This window comes from Saimiri boliviensis, chromosome 5 (genome assembly GCF_048565385.1).
Source record: "Saimiri boliviensis isolate mSaiBol1 chromosome 5, mSaiBol1.pri, whole genome shotgun sequence".
NCBI lineage: Eukaryota > Metazoa > Chordata > Mammalia > Primates > Cebidae > Saimiri > Saimiri boliviensis.
Genome location: NC_133453.1, coordinates 2,467,953 through 2,477,345, shown reverse-complemented (window position 1 = coordinate 2,477,345; position 9,393 = coordinate 2,467,953). Strand labels below are relative to the sequence as shown.

General features: G+C 49.5%; 1 protein-coding gene across 6 annotated transcripts in view; it reads right to left on the bottom strand.

The window, feature by feature from the left end:
* The window catches only part of HDAC4 (histone deacetylase 4), a 340,829-nt gene that overhangs the window by 281,044 nt on the left and 50,392 nt on the right, over positions 1-9,393 (bottom strand). The window lies entirely within an intron of this gene.

The following is a 9,393-nucleotide window of genomic DNA, read 5'->3' as shown; positions in this document are numbered from 1 at the left end:
AGCCCCTGCCCCTGCCCCTGCCCCTGCCCCTGCCCCTGCCCCAGGTGAAGCCTAAATGCCCTGAGTGGGACACTGGTAAGGAACACTGTGCCGTCTCTCACGGGTGCATGAGCAACTCAACGCAGATCTGAATTGCTCTTGTCTTCTTGAAGACAGTACTAAAGCCTGAAATAATTCCCTCAGCACAACTCCAGAGTGAAATCATTCCAGAGAACTACACACGTGGCCCAGGGCACCCTGCAATCTCCTGGCCAAGGCATTTAAAACACCACCTCCTTAGAAAATGCAATCCTTTAGGCCACCACCATGCAAATCAGTCCACCAAATCCACCCGTAACAGCATCCATGTACCTTCCAAAGAAATGGAAACACTGGTGAACACAAGAAACATTCTCCCGACACGTGATTCTCATGCATTAGGACCTAGAGACCAGGGAGAGTTCAAGGAAACCACAGCCAAGAAGAACCAAGAAAGCCACGTCCATGCTCAGGCCAGGGCCACGGGCCTTGTGACTTCTTCCCTCAGCAGAAGAGCTGGCAGCTGAGCGTGGAGACATCAAGACATCATGGCATAAATAGGCTGGGGGCCTGAACACAAAGCGAGAAGAGTGGGATATGTCCCCACCCCAGACGCCCTCCTCCGTCACACATTTGGGCCAGGATGGTCCCTGCGGCGGCCTGGGGCATGGGCCTGCTGGTGCTGCTCCTCCCTCACCCCAGGACACCCCAGCTCTTTCCTGAGCCTCGGCCGCATCAAGCCAGTCACAGAGCAGTGAGCTCATGTGGTCACACTAGGCTGTGCAAGCATGGACACAGCCCCACCCCTGCCTTCCTGAACCACTGAGAAACGATGTTTTACCAAATCCTACCAAGGACTGGAGAAGAACAAAAGGGATCCAAATCACAGAAAGATGTAAAAGCAGACAGACAATCCAACCGTTCTCGGAAGCTACAGAGCGGACCCAGTGGGGACAGCCCCACCAAGCTCCACCTGCCACCCCCATCCCTGCCTGGGACAGAGGAGGACCACAGTGGGGTGTGAGCACTTCCAGGCCAGGTCCTCCACCGGAGCTGCTGCTCAGAGATGCCTCTGCACCCTCTGAGCTGTCAGACAGCCTCTGCTCTTCATCACCCCACTGCAACAGCCCGGACCTGCAGACAGACACCCTCTCTCAACAACAGCCTCTGGGGATGCTCACGTCTATGTCTGTATTTAGAAAAGAATCACGGGCCTCGAATAAAGCATCTGCTTCAAAGCCCCAGGGCTCCCCATGCTGAAGGCCACGCTGATAGGACATCTGCGCCCTGCAGTCCTCCTTCCAAGTCTACCCTCCAGGGCAGACACCCTGGCCCCATCCTGATGCTGCAAGACCAAGGATAAGAAGCCCGCAGGAGATGAAGGGCACGGAAGATCTTCACTCTTCAGCAGTCACACCCTAGTCCCTGTCACTCAGAAAACTGGGCTCACTGCAGCCCACACCAGATGTCTCTATCAGGACCCTAACCTTCCATCTCCACCATCAGCAGCGCCACCATTACCATCAAAGAGTTGCCTTTCAACATGTAAAAAGCGTCAGGCACTACAAAAACTAAAACTCCTCGGCCAGGCACGGTGGCTCGTGCCTGCAATCCCAGCACTTTGGGAGACCAAAGCAGGCAGATCACCTGAGGTCAGGAGTTTGAGACCAGCCTGGCCAACATGGCAAAATCTCTTTTCTACTAAAAGCACAAAAATTAGCCGGGTGTGGTGGTGTGTGCCTGTAATCCTAGCTACTCAGAAGGCTGAGGCAGGAGAATTGCTTGAACCCAGGAGGCCGAGGATGCAGTAATCCAAGATCACGCCACTGCACTCCAGCCTGGAGAATAAGAGGGAGACTCCGTCTCAAAAAAAAAAAAAAAAAAAAATCTAAAACTCCTCATCTCTCTGGTTTACCAATGAAAACCTCTGCTTTCCATGACTCCAGTTTCCTCTAGCACCTTCTCAAATGTTCTGAAACTCTTTATCCACTATAACATCATAAAGAACAAATTGACCTTGCCTTCCCCCATCCCCCGATCCTGTCACAAAAACAAGGCAGTGCTAGAGAAGTGCATGAGACCGAGCTGTGGACGAAGGCAGCCTTCGCTCCTGCGTGGCCACATCGAGACTGCAGGTGTTGGGCAGAGACAGGGCCAGGCGGGCAACGTGGCGATCCTGTGGCAGGAGGGTTTGCGTTGTGCTGTGTGAGACCAGGATGGGGAAGGAGGGTTTGCATTGTGCTGTGTGAGACTGGGCTGGGGACACAGGGCTGTAAGAATCAGCCCCACCTGATTTGGATTCAGTCCATGTGAAAATGAAGAGCATCAAGAATTCTGCATCACACTATCTAACAGGGAGGGAGGAACTTCCCTCGATAGAGCCTTACCCTAGTGAAGAGGTGAGAAAGGCTTTCAGGACAGCACACGGAAACCCTAAGCGTGCTTCGAACAGACTCCACAGCCTTCCCTGAAACTCCAACAGCATTTCACACACCCTACTGAATCTACAAGTCACTGAGAAACACGGTTTTAATAAGCAGCCAATTTCCGCAAATTTCCTAGGAAAACTCATAGATATTTAAAAAGGAATACCCTTGGCTATGAATGCAAACTAATTAAAACCTTTAGCTCTTAGAGCGAAAGGTATTCTCTTGGCTTTAGCAGCTGCTGCGGTCTGAATGCTGGCGTACCCCCCAAAATTCACATGCTGGAATCTAATACCCGACGTGATAGCATTAAGAGGTGGGGCCTCCAGGAAGTGATTAAGTTATGGACTCTCAGGAATAGGATTAGTGCCCTTATAAAAGAGGTTCAAGTGAGATCCCTTCCACTTCCAGCAGTGAAGACAGAGCAAGAGGGCACCATCTATGAAGCGGGCACAGTCCTCCCCAGACACCATGCGCGCTGGCATCTTGATCTTGAACTTTCCAGCCTCCAGAACTGTAAGCAAGACATTTCTGTTGTTTACCTATCATCCACCCTGAGGTATTTTATTATAGCAGGCTGAATGAATGAAGACATCACCTAAACAACCAGATTATGGAAGCAATCTAAGAAAATGGTCTAAGCATTTACAGGTTAAAAAACAAATGGCCCCAATCACAAAACTTCTTTTAGGGAAAGGCTCTGAAGGCAATGGCTTCATAATAATAAATCCTGACATCTCAAATAAATACCAGGTCAAAGAGCTGATTTGAACCTTATGAGAACGTTGTTGTATACAGGAAAAAAACAAACTCCCCCAGTTAATGACCATCACTAAACAACTAACATTAAGACACTTAAGCCAACTTTACGTAACTCTTTATAAATGCTATTTTAGATGGAACACAAATAAGCAGATTTAGGTCATTTACGTATTTTATAAAAAACAAATATGTTACAATAAGCTTTACTACTCCTTTTGAAAGTACAGAGCATTGGTGAAAGCCGGAAAATGACAGTAACATTGAACACTGAGTTTCAAGGTAAAATCTCGAGCTGTGCAGCTGCGTCTCAGCACGGAACCATGCGGGGTTCTGAGTCCGGATCGCAGCACTGAAATGAAGGCGGCCAGAGGACACCGAGCAGAGACGGAGGAGAGGACAGTCAGGGCTAAGGGAGACAGGAGGCCCGGGGTCCAGCGAGAACAAAGCCGCTATGAGGCGGCCGGGCTCAGGGCCCCCGCACACGACCAAGAGCCCGCAGGCCCAGTGCCGTCTCGGAGGGAAAGGCGCCTGAGCTGTCCGGGGGCTCCCAAAGGCCTGGCCTGTGCCCTTCGATCTCCGCATCACCTGTGCCCAGCTCCCTGTGAGGCAGAATTTATCTTTTCTATTTCTATTTGTTTTCCTAAAAAGGGGGAAAGGAGAGAGAAGCAGACATGAAAATAATGCCCCGCGGCTGAAAGGCCAGCACACCCAGCGTCGCACTGATTAGGTGGCCGAAAGTAAACTAGTTTAAAAACTCAAGGCCTGATACGGATACACCTCAGTGGATTTTTGTCTTATTTTGATTTCTTAAAATTAACTGTAATTTTCATTACAATTTTCCCCGAAGTGCCCATTTTTTGCCATGTTCTCATGAAATCAGCAGAGAAGGATGCTAAGTGGCCACAACATGACAGTTTCAGCCCAAACCTCAGAGTTTGCTTGGTAATGCCAATCGCCCGGTCACTCCTTCAGTCCCCCCGTTCTAAGGACTGGCAAAGAGCTCAGATAAAGTTCACAAAAACACAGAGGACACATAAAGTTCCCCGACAGCAAAGCCCGTGCTCGCTGAAACCCACTGTGACCCAAAGCCTGCGTCGCAGGTCAGGGCCCCAGCTGGCAGGGCCGCACCGCGGGAGGCCCCCATCCCTCCTCTGCGCCCCCTCGCAGAGCTGTTTCAGCCTCGGCCCCTTTCTGGGGGCAGCCTCCCTTGGCCTCCACATCCCTGAGGGGGCTTTCGTGCCCGGTCCATCCCTCTCAGGGCATGAACCACACTGGACCAGGGTGCCTGCTGCCCTGCCTGCCCTGGCCAGGAGCTCACACAAGCAGGGGGGCACAAGGTCGCCCAGGTCCCAGGCACCCAGCGTTCTGCCGCAGAGAGGCGTGCACTCCCTGAAGGCAGGGGACCCATTCTAGCGGTGCCAGATCGGCCTCTGATACACTGCCCAGCAGCCTCAGCTACCTAAGCTCTTGATGGCAGTCACACTGGTTTCCTCAGCTACAAACCAGAAAGAACGTGTCCAGCTCACAGCACAGCTACACGCAGGCACCAGTGAAGCGGTGGCAAAGCGAGACTCAGAACAAAGCTGCTGCTCATTTCGCTCTCTGAAACGCGCAGTGGGGTGCGCTTGGAGCAAGCAAGTCATCAAGGCTGATGCATTATTATCATGAGTTCTGAACACCTATGGTCAAACAGAGCCAGATACTTGATGGCAGTAGGTCCTGCCTCCCACAGCCCAGCACCAGGAGGCAGCCGCACATCTGCACACCTGTCCACGTGCGACCTGCCCCCACCACCGGGTGCCTCAATCACAGCCTTTCTGTTCCCCGCCAAGCTGTGCTCAATGGTTTCTAATGATTCTCGCACCGAGTTTTCCATGTCAAATACATACCGGGAGTTCATTCTTAAATTTCAATATCATTAATCATCCAACATTCAGCATCTCAGAACTCAGAGATTTGCATTTCTACAATAGTGGCTTTGAAAAAGGGACACGAATGCAAATGTTCCACAAACTGTGTAAGAATTTTCAGAGAATTGCCAAAACAAACCATCAATGCTCCATTGACAGTGAATTTTCTGAGCTCTTCATAATGACTGCGTACTCATGATTTTTAAAAGACAAAACACAATTTGAGGATCAAAAAAAAAAAGTAGGTTGAAAAATAAGTCCTTATGTCTACATGATTTCCAGAACAAACCTTGACTGATTAAGATCCCAGATAATGATGGCATGGAGAATCCAGGCTAGCGACAATTTGAGAGCTGCAGACGCCCCAAGCCGGGAGGCTGGGAGGATGCAGGCGGAGCTGTGCGTCAGAAAACGTACGGAAGTATTTTTGAAACTGTTCCTTTAGAAAGCGGAAGCAAGCAGTACATGGGGATGAAAAGCATTCTCCACCCCAACATCAGCCTGAACCGCGATGGCATTTCCGCTGTCCTCTACAGTCTCCAGCTCACGCGGGACTGGCCTCCTCTCCCTTGTTCTCGGTCTCAATCTCGCTCCCTCCTACCCAGAACCCCCAGCTCTGTCCACTGCAGAGGCCTTGAAGAAGTTGTTCTCCGGCTGGCAACAGGTATGCTCTCAGGCCCTGCCTCCTTGTCCGAGTACCCCCAGACTCCTGCCAGCTGGCTGCCCCTGCTGCCTGTACGCCCCCTCCTCCTGGGAGCCCTCCTGGGCCTCCCCAAAAGCCACTCTCAGCTCCCAGGCTTTCTCATCGCCTTCTGCCACCTTCTTCCTGAGGAAGGGCCATGCTCAGAATCTGCAACCCATCTGTCACTAGAAGCTCAGAATCAAAGTCTTGGGTTAATTGCAGGTCTTCACAATTCCTTTGCTGCCCCTTAAAACTTGGTAGTTTTCCTGGCTGGGTACAGTGGCTCATATCTGTAATCCAGCACCTTGGGAGGCTGCAGGACTACTTGAGTCCAGGAGTTGGAGACCAGCCTGGACAACGTGGTGAGACCCTGTCTCTATAAACAATTTTAAAAATTAGCTGGGCATGGTGGCATGCACCTGTGATCCCAGCCACTCAGGAGGCTGAGGTGGGAGGACCACTGAAGCCCAGGAAGCTGAGGCTGCAGTGCATACTACCACACTCCAGCCTGGGCAACAGCAAGACCCTGTCTAACACACACACCCTAACACACACACATACACCCTAACACATACACACACCCCCATTTAACAAGCACACACACATGCACACTCTAACACACACACCCTAACACATACATACCTACCCATTTAACAAACACACACACTCTAACACACACACCCTAACACTAACACACACCCTAACACATACACACACACCTGTCTAACAAATGCACACACATGCACACCCTAATACATACACATACACCCTACCACACACCCTGTCTAAAACACACAACACTCTCACCTTGTCTAAAACACACTCTTAAGATAGACTCTAAAACACACAACACTCTCACCCTGTCTAAAACACACACACCCTCATACACATCCTGTCTAAAACATACACACCCTAACACACAAACACCCTCTCTAAAACACACGCACTCCCGTCTCACACACTCCCCCTAACACACATATACCCTAACACATACACACCGTCAAAAACACACACGCTAATACACACAGCCTAACACACAGTGTCTAAAACACACACACATACCCTAACAGACACACACAGTCTAAAACACACACACACCTTGTCTAACACACACACCCTAACACACACACATACATCCTAACACATACACACATACCCGTCTAACAAACGCACACACATGCACACCCCAACACACACACACATACCCTAACACATACACACACACCCGTCTAACACACACACACACATGCACTCTAACACACACACCCTAACACACACACACCCATCTAACAAATGCACACACATGCATACCTTAACACATACACACACACCCTACCACACACCCTGTCTAAAAAACACCTCATCTAAAACATACACACTCTAAGATATACCCTAAAACACACAACACTCTCACCCTGTCTAAAACACACACACACTCTCACACACACACACTCATCCTGTCTAAAACACACACCCTAACACACAAACACCCTAAAACACACGCACTTCCATCTCACACACACTCACCCTAACACACATATACCATAACACATACACATACACACCCTGTCTAAAACACACACACACACCCTAACACACATACACACACACACACACACACACACCCCCTGTCTAAAACACACACTGTCTAAAACACTCACACATACCCTGTCTAAATCACACATCCATACCCTCTCTAACAGACACACACAGTCTAAAACACACACACACCTTGTCTAACACACACACTCCAACATACACACACACCACACTCTAACACACACCTTGGCTAACATACATACCCTAACACATATATCATACCCTAAAACATACACACCCTAACAAACACACTACACCATGTCTAAAATACAAACTCTGTTTAACACACACACCGCTAAAACACACACCATAGCACATACATATCCTAACACATACACACACTATAACACAAACACACCCTGTCTAAAACACATATATATATACACACCCTGTCTGACACACACACACATATCCTGTCTAAAAGTCTCACACACACACCCTAACATACACACACACCCTGTCTAAAATACACACACCCTGTCTAAAACACATGCACATGCACCCTGTCTAACACACATTGTGCCTAAAACACATGCACCATAACACACAAACCCTACCACACACACACCCTCTAACACACATGAACACACACAAACACAGCAGTATTCCTGAAACATACAACCGTTGCAGAGTATTATTTATATCCCATAAAAATGCTTTTTTCTGAGATCATTTCTATACTAAAATATAATAATATTGGCAGCCACACTGGTTAAAATAAACAGATTCAAGATCAAATAAAGTTAGAACAGAGCATGAAGACTGGAAGCCACCACAGAGAGAGCCTTCTCCCTCGGACTCACAGGATTAACACTGGTCAGTGGTTTGAAGAAATCGGATGGCCATGAACTCATTCAGCACCAACTTATTGTTGACATCGACATTTTCGGTGCTTTTATGTGGATGGGGTATTTCAGACTAAACAGAATATTAAGAAATCACAGAGTGTCCCAAATTAAAACACTGATCTTAAATTACACAAGTTTCCCACAAAATCATTTTGTTTTAATTTTTTTTTTTTTTGAGAGGGAGTCTCACTCTGCCAGCCAGGTTACAGTGCAGTGGCGCGATCTCGGCTCACTGCAACCTCCGCCTCCTGGGTTCAAGCAACTCCCCTGCCTCAGCCTTCTGAGGAACTGGGACTACAGGCATGTACCACCACGCCCAGTTCGTTTTTGTATTTTTAGTAGAGATAGGTTTCACCATGTTGACCAGGCTGGTCTCGAACTCCTGACCTCAAATGATCTGCCCGCCTCAGCCTCCCAAAGTGCTGGGATGACAGGCATGAGCCACCGTGCTAGGCCACTTACTTTGTTTTGAACTAAACACTATCCATACCTCTCACCAAGATTCTGGGAACGAGAGGATGCTCAAGGTACCCGCCACTGCCTGCTCAACCAGCTTCCTATCGGGAGCACGTCCAGGTGACCACAGACCCGTCCCAGCGAATCCACTGCGGGGCTCCTTGACACTGACAACATTTCTGGGCAAGCCCTTCTCTAGGCATAAACATTTCAGAAGAAAAGGTAAACTGCACTGGAGGGACAGGGCAGTGTGAAATGGGTGGCCAAGTGGCAATGCCTGCCTTTCCTGCTGCCAGTCAAGTCACCAGCAATCTAGGCAGCTCAACCATAAGGAAAGACAGGGACAGTCAGTTAGTGGAAGACAACAAGGGAACGTGAGGAAAAGAGAGGCCCAGGGTAGTCCTGCCAGCAGGCGCCTGTGGGCTTCCCATCACACTCCGGGATTCATGCCAGGGACTCGGCTTCAAGGCAGGGGAGCTCTGTGCCCCTAAGAAACGCATCCCCACAGGGAGGGTGCAGAGGGCTGGCAAGGAAAGGGGTGTGAGGCTCCAGGGCCTCCTTTCAAAGGAGCTCTTCCAGGCTAAGTCAATCCAGGCTCTTTCCTCAGGCCGCTCACATCATTAGAAATCGTTATTTAGAGCAATAAAATCCCAACAGTTCAGCAGCTTTGACGTCAGAGAACCAGGGCCTGG